Source organism: Orycteropus afer, unplaced genomic scaffold, assembly GCF_000298275.1.
Source record: "Orycteropus afer afer isolate SDZICR_OR568_19922 unplaced genomic scaffold, OryAfe1.0 scaffold00121, whole genome shotgun sequence".
Lineage (NCBI taxonomy): Eukaryota > Metazoa > Chordata > Mammalia > Tubulidentata > Orycteropodidae > Orycteropus > Orycteropus afer.
This window is the reverse complement of record NW_006921708.1, coordinates 9,363,235-9,377,641: the sequence shown is the minus strand read 5'-3', so window position 1 is coordinate 9,377,641 and position 14,407 is coordinate 9,363,235.

The window sequence follows — 14,407 nt, the reverse complement described above, 5'->3', positions numbered from 1 at the left end:
AGTAATTGCATGTGTATTTAATCTAGTTATAAATAATTTAAGTTTGCATTATGAATTTTTTCTTATGAATCTTTTTTAGTACTTTACTGTACTTTTTAAAAAATACTAATCCATCATAAATTAAGGGGGAAAAATGAAGAAAAAAAAAAGAGAGAGAAAGATTCCTCACCACAGATCATTTGAAAAACACTATGCTTTCTGATTTTACTCTGGTAGCATAGTGGCTAAGGCACTTGAGTGCTAACCAGAAGGCTGGTGGTTCAAACCCACCAGCCACTCCTCAGAAGGAAGGTTGGGCAATCCTACTTCTGTAGTGATACTGCCTCGGAAACCCAAGGAGGGGTCGCTATGAGTCGGGTCCGACTCCACAGCACATAACAACAACAACAACATGCTTTCTGATTACCTTTTTTTTTTTTTTTTTAATCATGAAATCACTCTTATTTCTCCCCCATTCTCTGATGGTGTACTGGGAATTCAGGTTATTATGTCTTGAGGCCAGACATCAATATGTGTACTCCAGACAGCCCCACCTACTGAAATCCATACTCTGGTGGCATTTGACTGCTAACCAGAAGGCTGGGGGTTCAAACTCAGCAGCCACTCCTCAGAAGGAAGATTGGGCAATCTATTTCCATACAGATATCACTTCAGAAACCCAAGGGGGGGTCACTATGAGTCTAATCTACTTCACAGCAAGGAGTGGGACCCTAACCACAGTAATCACAATTTTGATGAGAGCTATGTAGAAACTTTGCAATCTTTCTTTCTGGGAAAACATCAGGTTGATGCTATAGTGTTATGTCTCCCACCCCAGGGAAGACATCCTGTCCTGATCTCTTTATCAAGAGAGGCTTCTCTTTACATATGTATTTACATTTGTAAATGTGAAGAAATTTAACTTTTAGCATCTAACAGGCAATGAATATCAGAACAAATGACTGTCCTAGAACCTTACCTTCATTAGACTAAACTACACAGATAATCAGCATTTATATATTATTTATTTTTACTAAGATGTAAAATTTGGAATATGTTATAACAAAAATTCTATGAAATGGATGTTATTTTTATCTCACATATTAATGAAAAAAGCAGGATCATAAAGTCTAAGTAATCAATTAACATTCTTCAAACTGGCAAAGCCAAGACTTGAATATAAGATATTGAATGTAAAATGCCATGGTATTTCCAAAACTTTCTTGTGCCTTTATTTATATTCAATGTGTGTGCCACTGCTCACTTGATATCTCTACTTGGATGTGGAACGACTAGCATTTCAAATTCAACATGTCTTTAATATTTCCCTTACCTTCAATGTCACTCTGTTTTCCTCACCTTTCTCCCCATCTCAATAAATTACCTCTACATAACTAACTTCTCATTTGCTCAAGCCCCAAATTTAGAAGCCAAGCTTGCTTTCTCTCTTTTTCTCATCCTTGCAGTCAATAAATCAGCAAGTATTGGTGGTTCTAGTACCTATTTCTCTATATGTCCTCTGTAATCACCCTAGCCTAAAGAACAATGACTATTCATTTAGTCCACAGCTATGTTCTCCTACTGTACTCTCCTACAATGGCTTCTCCTCATAGAGGAGTGATTTTTTAAAATGTAAATGAGATCCTGGATTTTAGAACTTCATCAGCTTCTTATTACTCTTAGAATAAGATCTGAATTGATTCCCCCCATGGCTTACAAGGCAAGCTTATTTCGTTCATTTAGTCTAGTGACTTCATTCTCCCATCTCTTCTCACTGCACACCATTTTTTTTTGTCTCTGTTCCTCAGATTTGTCCCATTTATTGCTGAATCTGTGCTTTTGTTTTTCTTTCTCCAGTTCTTTATGTGGCTAACTCTAATGTATCTTTTAGGTCTCAGCTGAATTGTCACAACCTCCAAGATATTTTTCAGGATCCTTTGTCTACTTATTTTTGTGCTTCTTTGTGTTCTCTGGGTCCCTGTATTAGATGATAGTTTATTTCCATGATGGAAGAAATTATGATTATTTTTTTCCAAAGGTTCATCATAAACCCATTGCCACTGCATCAATTCCAACTCATAATGACCCTATAAAGTTTCCAAAGCTGTAATTTTGACAGAAGAAAACTGCCACATCTGTCTCCCACAGAGCAGATGGTAGTAGGTTTGGAACCACTGACTTTTCTGTTAGCAAATGAGAATTTCACCACTGCACCACCTGGGCTCCTTGAGCGCAAAGTAAATATTCAATAAACATTTGCTGTAATGGCTCTGATATTTATCAGGGTATTATTTAGGTGAATCTGGATTCTAACAAAATAATGAAAGTGGGCTGAAACATTTAAACTTCTCTGTGCTCAGCCTGTAACATTTTGAAGAGGACGTTTTTCATTCGTACCTGGCAGAGTTATGTGAAGGGAAACTGATGGCCAGGAGTGAATTAGGTACCAAATGGGTACTTGAAATATAGAAACCTATCAGTCAAAGTATGCTGGAGGCTCCACTTGATTTCTGAAAGTAAAAAGTATATGAATTTCATATCTTAGAAACTTTAAAAACCTTAGGGTATTCTTTGAATTATGGTTTTAAAATAGCAGAGCCATTTTAACTCACTGATTATGTCAGAAATGTTTCAAACTTTACCATGTTACCTGTGGCCTTTCTATTGATTATAACAGGAATTTAAACTCTACTTTAGGAACCCAGCCAGTAGATTTTTAACTGCTATTGCTATCAAGTAAACTTTCCTTTGCCACAGGGTATTATGAACACTCCTGAGTTTTGAAGGGAAAGTGACACCATAAAATATAAAAGGTAAATCAAAGAAGACTTATGAAATAGAAGTGTAACAGCTTCTAAACTAAAAACAGGAAAATAATGATATTTTCATAAAAAAAGTACTCAAATATTTTTTTTTTCCTTTCACCTAAGAAGTAGAATATATCTATTCAATTTTCACACCTATACCACAAAGCAAGACCATTTTGTCAATAATTTCTATTTGATTCATTCCATTCTTTAAGGCTTGTAAAAATATTGTCGACATCTTCCAACCACAGAGTCCTGTGAAAATGAAAGATATTTTCATGTTTTAGATATATTTTTGTTGCTGTTGTTGTTATTGTAGTTGTTAATTTATAAGAAGGACTTTTTATAAATCTGGAACAAGTCTGAAATCCCAGGCCTGTGATTTGATTGACAACTAAATAAAGTGTGAGAATCAGAGAGGTTTCCAGATATGGTCATAGATAAAGTGATAAGTCTATATGAGGCAAAGAAGAACGTGTTTCAGGCACAGAATTAGACAAGTAGGCCTGGAATTACTGTAGAAAGAACCAGATTCATTTTGGATTATGATAGGAACAATAATTTCTTGTGCGTTTCCTGTAAAAATTCTGATGACTTTCTTCTCCTGCTTTCTTTCTTTCTTTCCATGAACATTTGTGGAATGCCAACCAAGTCCCAGGAATTGTGCTAGACACTAGAAATAAATATGAATAGGACACTAGGTCTGTTTGAAACAGCATGAATTAAGATAGACAATTAAACACAATTTACACTTGCATGTGCTTCTGATAAGCAGACCAAGTTGTTTTGAATCAGCTGTTCTGATGAGAACTTCCAAAATGGTTGTCAAAATGTGCTTCAAAATGCTTATTAAAGCCATTGGAGTACTACTAAGATATTAAAGAATTAGCCAGCTCAAATCCAGAAAAATGAGAAGCCCAGGAAAGTATGGCCAGTATTTGGAGTTACCATTTCCTTTGGCCTTGGGATGTCTGTGAGATAAGCAGTTAAATGATGATTTCATACCTAGAAAGTGCAGTGGGACAGAATATGAACTAATTCTGAATCTCCAGTTGAAAGGTGCCTGGTGAAGCACTCACCCTTTGGGCTGAAACACTAAAAAGGACTATACTACAGATGTAAGGGTAAGCCAGAACAGAGAGTTCTTCTCAAGAAGAGCAACTAAGCTTCAAATTATTGTACCTTCCCGAAGTTGACAGAACTAATTATTGTGCTAGATGTAATTGAACTGGCTTTGAACAGTGGTGACATTTTGAATAACAGAACAAAGCATTGTCCAGTTTGCGCCATCATCACAAACACTGATATGCTCAAACCTATGGTTGAAGCCATCACGTCAATCCATCTCATGGAGAGTTTCCCTGATTTTTGCTGATCCTTCACTTTAACAAACATGATGTCCTTTTCTAGTTCTTGTTCTTTCCTGATGACATGGCCAAAGTAAGCAAGATAAAAACTCATGATCATCACATCTAAGGAACATTCTGGCTATACTTCTTCTACACTGATTTTTTCTTTTTTCTGCTAGTCCTCAGACAATTCAATATTCTTTGCCAACACCAAAATTCAAATTTGTCAATTTTCCTCTGACCTTCAGTTTGCATTTTCTCCGAGGTGCCTGACAAAAGAGAAATAAGTCCTCTCTGGAAAAAGAGAATATCATATTAGGATCAAAAGTATTTTTTTCAAAAGAGTATTTCAAATATCCAATTTAGGGAATACAACTTAAAAAATAGACAATTTGAATGAAATCTAAAAGAAACAAACATATGACATAATATAAAACCCAACCAAACTCATTGCCATTGAGTCAAATCATACTCATGGTGACCCCCATTGGGTTTCCAAGGCTGTGAATCTTTACAGAAGTAGATTGTTTGATCTTCCTCCCATATAGAACGTAGTGGGTTTGAACTACTGACCTTCTGGTTAGCAGCCAAAGACCTTGACCACTACACCACCAGAACTCCATATGACATAACAGGTCATAAATAAGAGCTATTTGAAAAAAAAAAAAAAAACTTTAAGATAATCATCCTTATCATTTTTAATAGAATCAAAGAAAAGATTGTTAGTTGTGACAGAGAACTGGAAATAGTGTACAAGAACCAAATACAAATTGTAGAACTAATAAAAACTACAAATGCATTAAATGGATTTAAGAAAGAAAGAAAAAAAAAAAACTCACTGCTATCAAGTCAGTTCCATTATATAGCTACCATTGTATAGTCCCAATATATATAATATAATATATATTATATAGTCCCAATAGCCACCATTCCTTGGATTTCCGAGACAGTATCTCTATGGAAGTAGATTGCCCAATCTTCCTTCCAAGGAGTGGCTGGTGGGTTTGAACCTCCAGCCTTTTGGTTATCAGTCAAATGCTTTAGGCTCTATGCCACCAGAGCTCCCTAAAATGATTTAGCAACTATTAAACATAGATAAAGAGAAAAATCAGTGAACTAGTTGATAGATCAAAAGAAAATATTTCTAATGAATTATGGAGAGATAAAAGTAGGGAAAATACAAAAGGCTGAAACGACCAAAACATCCATCAACCAATGAAAGGACAAAATGTGGTTTATACACACAAGGGAACACTACTCAGTGATAAAGAGAAATAAAGTCCTGTAACATGAATGAACTTGAAAACAATATAATGAGCAATTAAGTCATTCATAAGAGGACAAATCTTGTATGATCTCACCTACCTGAAATAAGCAAATACATAGAAATCAAGGATATTTGTGGTCAGAAGGAATAAGGAGGGAGTGTGTTGCTTATAGGATATTGAGTTTATGTTAATGGTGGTGGAATTATCTAAAAAGTATAGCAAAATAGGTGCACAGATTGAAGAATGTAATCAATGTCATTGAACTGTACATGTAGAAATTATTGAGTTGGCATATGTTTGATATGTATATTTCACCACAAATATAATAATAATAATAATAATAATAAACTAGAAAAACAGCAAAATTTGGATTGTGAACCACAGAGAATACGGAGTCAAGAAAAAATGAAATGACATATTTAAGGTGCTGAAATAAAATAACCCCCATCTTAGATTTCTATACCTAACGAAAATTACTTTTAAAAATAAGACAAAATAAAATATTTCAAAGAGACAAGGTGAGAGAATTTGTCACCAGGAGAACCACACTAAAATTATTTTAAAAAGGTAAACAGCAACGCAATGCAGAGAACAATCACTGATGAAAGTTAAGATGCAAGAAGGAATGAGGGTAACAAAATGGTCAATGTATAGATAAATATGAATGAGCATTTATAAAACAAGAAAATTGATATCATGGTGGGCTTATGATTATTTATTATTGTTGCATTTGAAGAATGTTATTCTATGTTAGTCTCTTCTGACATCCATTTTTGTCTGTTCTTCATTTCCTCTCTTTTTAATGATCTTTTACTTTCTTCATGGATGATGCTCTTGATGTCACCCCACAATTCCTCTGGTTTTCAGTCATTGGTGTTCAATACATCAAATCTATTCTTTAGATGGTCTCTAACTTCAGGAGGGATATAATCAAGGCCATATTTTGGTTCTCATGGGCTTGTTTTAATTGTCTTCAGCTTCAACTTATACTTGCATATGAGAAGTTGATGGTCTGTTCCAGTCAGCTTCTGGCCTTGTTTTGACTGATGATATTCAACGTCTCCTTTGCCTCTTTCCACATATGTAGTCTATCAGACTCCTGTGTATTCCATCTGGCAAAGTCCATTCATATAGCCACCATTTATGTTGTTGAAAAAAGTATTTGCAATGAATAAATCATTGATCTTGCACAATTCTATCATGTGATCTCCAATATTATTTCTATCACCAAGGCCATATTTTCCAACTACTGATGATTCTTCTTTGTTTCCAACTTTTGCATCTAATCACCAATAATAACCAACACATTTTTGCATGGTTGTTCAATTTCAGACTGCAGAAGCTGGTAAAAATCTTCAATTTCCTCATCTTTGGCTTTGGTCATTGGTGAGTAAATTTGAATACCAGTAGTATTAACTGGTCTTCCTTGTAGGTGTATGAATAATATCCTATCATTGGCAGTATTGTACTTCAGGATAGATCTTGAAACAATCTTTGTGACAATGAATGGCACACCATTCCTCTTCAATTTGTCATTCCTAGCATAGTAGATCATATGGTTTTCTGATTCAAAATGGTCAAAACCAGTCCATTCAGCTCACTGGTGCCTAGGATATCGATCTTTATGCATTCCACTTCATTTTTGACAACCTCCAATTTTCCTAGATTCATACTTCATACATTTCATGTTCCAATTATTATTCTTCTCATTTGAGTCATGCTACACTAGAAAATAGAGGTCTGGAAAGCTTTACTCCATCAACACCATTAAGATTGGCTCTACTCTGAGGAGGCAGCTCTTACCAAGTTGTATTTAGAGTGCCTTCTGACCTGAGGTTCTCTTCTTCTAGCACTGTATCAGACAATGTTTCAAGGCTATTTATAAAGTTTTCCAGTAATATATCAGATAGTGTTTCACTACTATTCATAGGTTTTCGCTGGCCAATTCTCTGAGAAGTGGATGGCCCCTTCCTTTTTCTGAGTCTGTCTTAGTCTGGAAACTCTGCTGAAACCTACCTACCAAAGGATGACATTCCTGGTATTTGAAATACCAGTGGTATAGCTTCCAGCCTCACAGCAACATGCAAGCCACCACAGTATGATACACTGACAGACTAGTGGTGGAAGAGAATTTGAACTTGCCCTTGAATGGAGACTAGCTAAAGCAAATGGAAGACATGACAAGACAAAAGAGCTGAACAAAAGATTTCAAAGAGCAGTTCAAGAAGACAAAGTCAATTATTATCATGAAATATGCACAGTCATAGAGTGAGTTAGAAAACTAAAAGGGAAAAACATGCTCAGCATTTCTCAAGCTGAAAGAACTAAAGAAAAAATTCAAGCCTCGAGTTGTAATACTGAAAGATCCTATGGGAAAAATATTAAATGATGCAGGAAGCATCAAAAGAAGACAGAAGGAATACACAGAGTCACAGTACTAAAAAGAATTGCTTGATGTTCATCCATTTCAGGACATGACATATGATCAAGAACCAATGGTATTAAAGGAAGAAGACAAAGGTGCACTGAAGGAATTGACAAAGAACAAGACTCCAGGAATTGATGGAATACACATTGGATGTTTCAACAAACAGATGCTGTGCTGGAAACACTCAATCAGCTGGGCCAAGAGATTTGGAAGACAGCTACCTGGTCAACTTCCTGGAAGAGATTCAGATTTGTACCCATTCCAAAGAAAGGTCATCCTACAGAATGTGGGAAGTATCAAACAATATCATTAATATCATATGCAAGCAAAATCTTACTGAAGATAATTCAAAAATGGTTGCAGTAGTATATTGACAGAAAACTTCCAGTAATGCAAGCTGGATTCAGAAGAGGACATGGAACAAGGAATATCATTGCTGATGTCAGGTGGATCTTGGCTGAAAGGAAGGAATACCAGAATGATGTTTACTTTTGTTTTATTGACCATGCAGAAGCATTCTATTGTGTGGATCATAACAAATTATGGATTACGTTGAGAAGAATATAAGAGCTCTGATGGTGTAGTGCCTAAGGTGTTTGAGTCCTAAGGCTATCTGTTAAAACCCACCAGCCAGCCATCCAGTCCTCAGAAGGAAGACTGGGCAATCTACTTCTGTAGAGATACTGCCTCAGAAACCCTAGGAGGGATCGCTATGAGTCACTGATTCGATGGTAGTGAGTTTTGTTTTCTTTTTCTTTTTTGAGAAGAATAGGAATTCCAGAACACTTAATTGTGCTCATGAGGAACCTGTACATAGACCAGGAGGCTGTCATTCAAACATAACAAGGAGATACTGCATGGTTTAAAATCGGGAAAGGAATGTGCTAGAGTTGTATTCTTTCAACATACTTATTCAATTTGTATGCTGAGCAAATAATCTGAGAAGCTGGACTATATGAAGAAGAGCATGATATCAAGATTGGAGGAAGACTGATTAACAAACTGCAATATGCAGATGACACAACTTTGCTTGCTGAAAGTGAGGATGACTTGAAGGACTTACTGAAGATTAAAGCTACAGTATGCAGTGTGTATTACATCTCAACATAAAGAAAATGAAAATCCTCACAACTGGACCAATACGCAGCATAGCAATAAGTGGAGAAAAATTGATGTTGTCCAAGATTTCATATTACTTGGTTCCAAAATCAACATCAATGGAGCAGCAGTCAAGATATCAGACAGCATATTGCATAGGGCAAATAAGTTGCAAAAGACCTCTTTCAAGTACTGAAGAGCAAAGATGTCTCTTTGAAGACTCAGGGGTCCTTACCCAACCGGTGGTATTTTCATTCACCTCATACATGTGAGAGCTGGACAATAAATAAGGAAAACCAAAGAAGAATGGATGCTTTTGAGTTCTGATGTTGGAGAAGTATACTGAAAGTACCATGGACTGACAAAAGAACTAACAAACATGTCCTGGAAGAAGTGGACCTCGAATGCTCCTTAGAAGCAATAATGTCCAGAATTTATCTCAATGTCTTTGGTCTTATTGTCAGAAGGGACTAGTTCCTGGAGAAGGATATCATACTTGGTAAAGTGGAGGGTCCGCATAAAAAGGGAAAACCTTCAGTAAGATGGATTGACATAGTTGTTGCTGATGGGCTCAGATATAGCAAGGATTGTGAAGATGGTATTTTGTTCTGTTGTACATGGGATTACTATGAGTCAGAATCAACTCAACAGCACCTAACAATCCAACAACTACAGTGTTTTTTAAGATATGTGTGTGTGTGTGTGTGTGTGTGTGTGTGTGTGTGTTTGTAATGGAGATATTAAAAAGCAAACAGAAAACCTGTGTAGAAAAATATATAACCCTCAAACATTGGCCAAAAGCTACTGGAAGATATTTCAATTAATTTGTCAGAAATTTAAAATAATGTTAAACTTGTATATACTTAAAAACACAACTAAGAATATGTGAGGCAAAAATTGACAGAATTAAAATGATAAACAAGCAAATCCAAAATCATCTTGTCATTTTAATGTACATTGTTTCAGGCTCATGGTATCATTTTCTGACTTAGAACATGAGATCTCAACGTCCAGAAGTAATCTAAAGCTTCAAGGAGGCACTGTTAAAATTCCTTTTTCTAACATATACAGATGATTTTTACTAAGAAATATTACTAAGTTATAAAATGCTTGAGTTTTCTTGTTGACAGTATTGAGTCATGTCCTTTTATGAAGGGTGAACTGGTTTTTCCATCTTTTCTGTATTTCTTTTGAAAGGGATTTTCCCTCAACACTGGTAGTCTCTTTTAACTACTCATACTTTCACCTAGAAAGAGCAAGCACTTGTGTTATTAGTGAGTTGAGGAGAAAAGCTAGGCATTCATGGATTTGCGCCTTTCTCTTTCATTTACATTGAAGGCTACTCCCCTCGGGTAACCTCACTCTGGCTACTTCTCCAGGTCAGATATTTTTCAAGGGCAGGCAACATTTAATGTTGGGAAAATTGTTAGGAATCCATACATCTACACTGTGTAATCCAATGTTACCTTTATTCGTGATAAAAATTCCCTTGGTTCATCAATGCCCTACTCTTTTACGAATTTACCTAGAATACATACATCTACAGTGTGCACCTGCCTTTCATCTTAGATCTGGGAAAACCAAGCTTTTTTTCTCTTGCTGTTGTTACATGCCGGCAAGTCAGTTCCAACTCATAGCAGCCCTTTACACAACAGAAAGAAACCCTACTCAATCCTGCACCATCTTCACAATCATTGCTATGTTTGAAAAAGTGCAAGCCCCTCAGTCCATTTCATTGAGGGTCTTCCTCTAATTCACTGACCCTCCACCAAGCACAATGTCCTTCTCCAGGCACTGTTCCCTCCTGATAACATGATCAAAGCATGTGAAAAGTCTTACTACCCTTGCATTCTATCTGTCCTTCATCCAAAACAGATTTATTCAATCTTCTGGTAGTTCATGGCATATTTTTCACAAACCCCATAATTCAAATGCATAAATTCTTCTTCAGTCTTCCTTATTAATTGTCCAGAATTCCCATGCATATGAATAGATTGAAAATACAATAGCTTGGGACAGTCACACCTTAGTATTCATAGTGACATGTTTGTTTTCAACATTTTAAACAGGTTGTTTGCAACAGATTTGCCCAATCCTATGTCCTTTGATTCTTGTCTGGATATTGATTGTGAATTCAAGTAAAATTAAATCTTTGACAACTTCAATATTTTTTCCACTTATCATGATATTGTTTATTGGTCCACTTGTGAGAATATTTATTTCCTTTATCTTGACATGTTATCTACTCTAGAGAGTCTATTCTTTGACCTTCATCAGTAAATGCTTCAGGTTCTCTTCACTTTCAACAAGCAAGCTTGTGTCATTTGTCTATTACAGGTTGTTAATAGATATTCCTCCAATTCTGATGCCATGTTCTTCTTTAGACCAGTTTTTCAGATAATAATAGGTAGAAGCAGGGAGAATCTTACTTAATAGTAAGAGTCTAGATTGCCTTTAAGAGGTTATCAGTAAGATTATGGACATTAAGGGCAATTCTGATGAGAGTTCTGAAATAATTGAAAGTTGTGATGGGAAGCTTGTAGTCTCATGAACAGAATGTTGCTAGAAATTTAGATATTAAATGTATCTTTGATCAGGTTTTAAAGGGAAATAAATAAGTGATTGGACCATAGAGTAGCAAAAAATAATTGTTTGAATTAAGTTTGAATGCTTTGTAGAAGGTAGAGCTTGTAAGCTATGATCTTTGATATTTAGATGAGGATATTTCTAAGCAAAATCTTGAGAATGTTGTATGATTTCTCATTGTTGCTTATATAAAAATGTGGAATGAAAAAGATAAATTGAAAAATAAACTGTCCCAGAAACAAAACAGAACTTAAATTCTATTTTAAAATCTAAGTGAGTATGTCCTGGAAAGGATACCACAGTTCTAAGTACACAACCATTTAGTAAAGGCACAGACCTTTGACTGATAGTTTTAATCACCTATCTCCAAAAATACCCTTTCAGTTTAGACCACCAGGAAATCACTAAAGTTTTTGTCACCCAATGTTAACTCATGGTGTCAACGCCTGACCCATTCATCTCTTCCCATACTTGATGATACAAAATCCTTAGTAATGTGTATTATCAATTTTCACCATAAAATAATATGGGATAAATATGTTTTAAATTGCTTAAGTTCAATATGTTTTAGATAATATAAATATTAACAAAAAAGTATTTTATATTTTCTCACTGATTTACAACATTATTAGTAACTGAGCCTTTTTTTATATTTTTTCTCTTTCTTTTAATTTAGTTACTATTTCATTCTTAAGAAAGTTATTTATATGGGTTTACAAATACTAATTACAACAGGACTGTAGCTAAAATACCAAAAAAAAATTGACAAAATCATTGATAATAAAAACACTGGCAGCAATGAAAACAACAGTGTGTACTTATAACACATGCTTGTAGTGTGTGCAGACAAAACCATGTGATTCATTGCATCATTGTCATTGGGTAATAATGACAGCTATTACTGGAGCACATTAGAAGGTTCAAAAAGTAAATTACCATGGATATTTAACCTTGTGGGTATATTGATACATGTAAGGTGGGCTTAGGATAAAATGGTTTTGTTGTTATAAATAACTACAGGGATATTTTTATAAAAAGCAATAAATTTCTTCTGAAACACTGCATAGAAATTTTACAGTCATTTTGTGTTACCTCCCTTGGCAGGGTCATCTGGTGCAGTTTGAATCTCCCTGTGTCTCACTAATGACACTATTGCTGAAAGGGACACAGACATGAAGATAACAGCATGATTTCTAGAAATTTACTGGCAGGAAACAGGCCAAAAGATATACTTTTCTGTGAACATCTGTTCTCTTCCAAAAAAAGGAAGAGACCATGCAGGGAACAGTTCAAAGACCAGCAAACTACTGGAAAGAGTACAGGGGACAATGACACCTCTTCCTTGGTTTCAAAATGTGCAGCAACCACTTAAGTTTCAAAGAATTATATGGATGTCACCTTAGTTCCAGAGGGTGGGGGTATCATTCTGGTGGACCAGAATGGGGCCATAGCCCAAAGTTTATGTGGTGAGGCTGCTGTGTTTTGGGGATAGGAGAATGGGACCTCCAGGGCTGAGGGGATGAGGTCCATGCTCCAACTGATTAGGAGAATGGGATGGTTCAATGTGGAGGGGGCAGAGTCATCATCCTAGTGGGTCTGGAAATTGCAACACATTTAGGACCAAGGAACCTCCACTCAGAATCTGGAAAACATGATCAGTACTCAGAGTCCAAAAAGTGAGACTATTGTCCACTTGTGCCTGGAAAACAGAGGATTATTTTAAAGCCTAGAGAGTTAATGAGATTTTCCTTACTGGGTTATGGATTTCCGTGGTATCCATGACCCTGTCTTTCCCTCCAGTTTCTCCTTTCTAGAATGGAAACGGCTACTATTTTACCATACCATTGTAGTTTGGAAGCAATTCACTTGTATTCCAGGTTTCACAGGTCAATAGGTGGAAAGTAATTTTGTTCTAGGGTGGAACATACACCAAGTATCAACTATTTTTTATTTAAATGATTCAAATTACACAATTTTGGACATTGAGTTGAGACAGGGTTGAGACATTTTGGATGATGTGATAGGGTACATGTATTTCTTATGAGGAGGACACAAGTTAGAGGAGAGGGCACTTAATGAAATGTTATACATTGAATTTTGTCCTTGAAACATGAATTGAAGTTCTGGCCATCTGTACATATGAATATGATCCAGTTTGGAAATAGAGTTTTATTTTGTCATGTTATGAAGCCATACCAATATTGGATAGTCCCTAAATCTAATAACCTCTGAGCTATAAAAAGAACTGAATAGACACAGAGACACAGATAAAAAAAAAAAAGTCAGGTGCAAAGGAACACCAAGGAATGTCAATGTGCTCCTGACATTGCCAACAAGGAATGAATACCCCCTATAGCCATGCCATAAATTTGGACTCCTGGCCTCCTGAACTGTAAGAAAATAAGTTGCTATTCTTTAAAGACACCCTCTTGTATTTTTTTTTTCTTTTTATTTTCGTTCTTTTCTTCTTCTTTCTTTTTTTTGTTATAACAGCATTAACTTAAGATAGATTTAGGGAAAGAACCTATGAGGGGGGAATATAAGTGGAAGAAATTTAGATTAGTGGACAGAGTTTAAGAGGACATCTAATCTTTTAAAGGAAGATAGACAATATAAATTCTATAATAGGAGAAATAAAAGATGGATTTTTTCCCCACCAACCTCCTTTCATCATAAAAGAAGACAAATTATGAATTAGGAGAACAAGTATTATTTTAGTGTGAGTAGGGTATTGAAATAGAGTAAATTAGTTGAAGTAGTTATCTATTTGGGAGCTCTGGTAGCATAGTGCCTAAGGCACTTGACTGCTAACCAGAAGGCTGGTGGTTCAAACCCACCAGCCACTCCTCAGAAGGAAGAAACCATCAAACATTTGCCTCAGCCTAGGAGCTC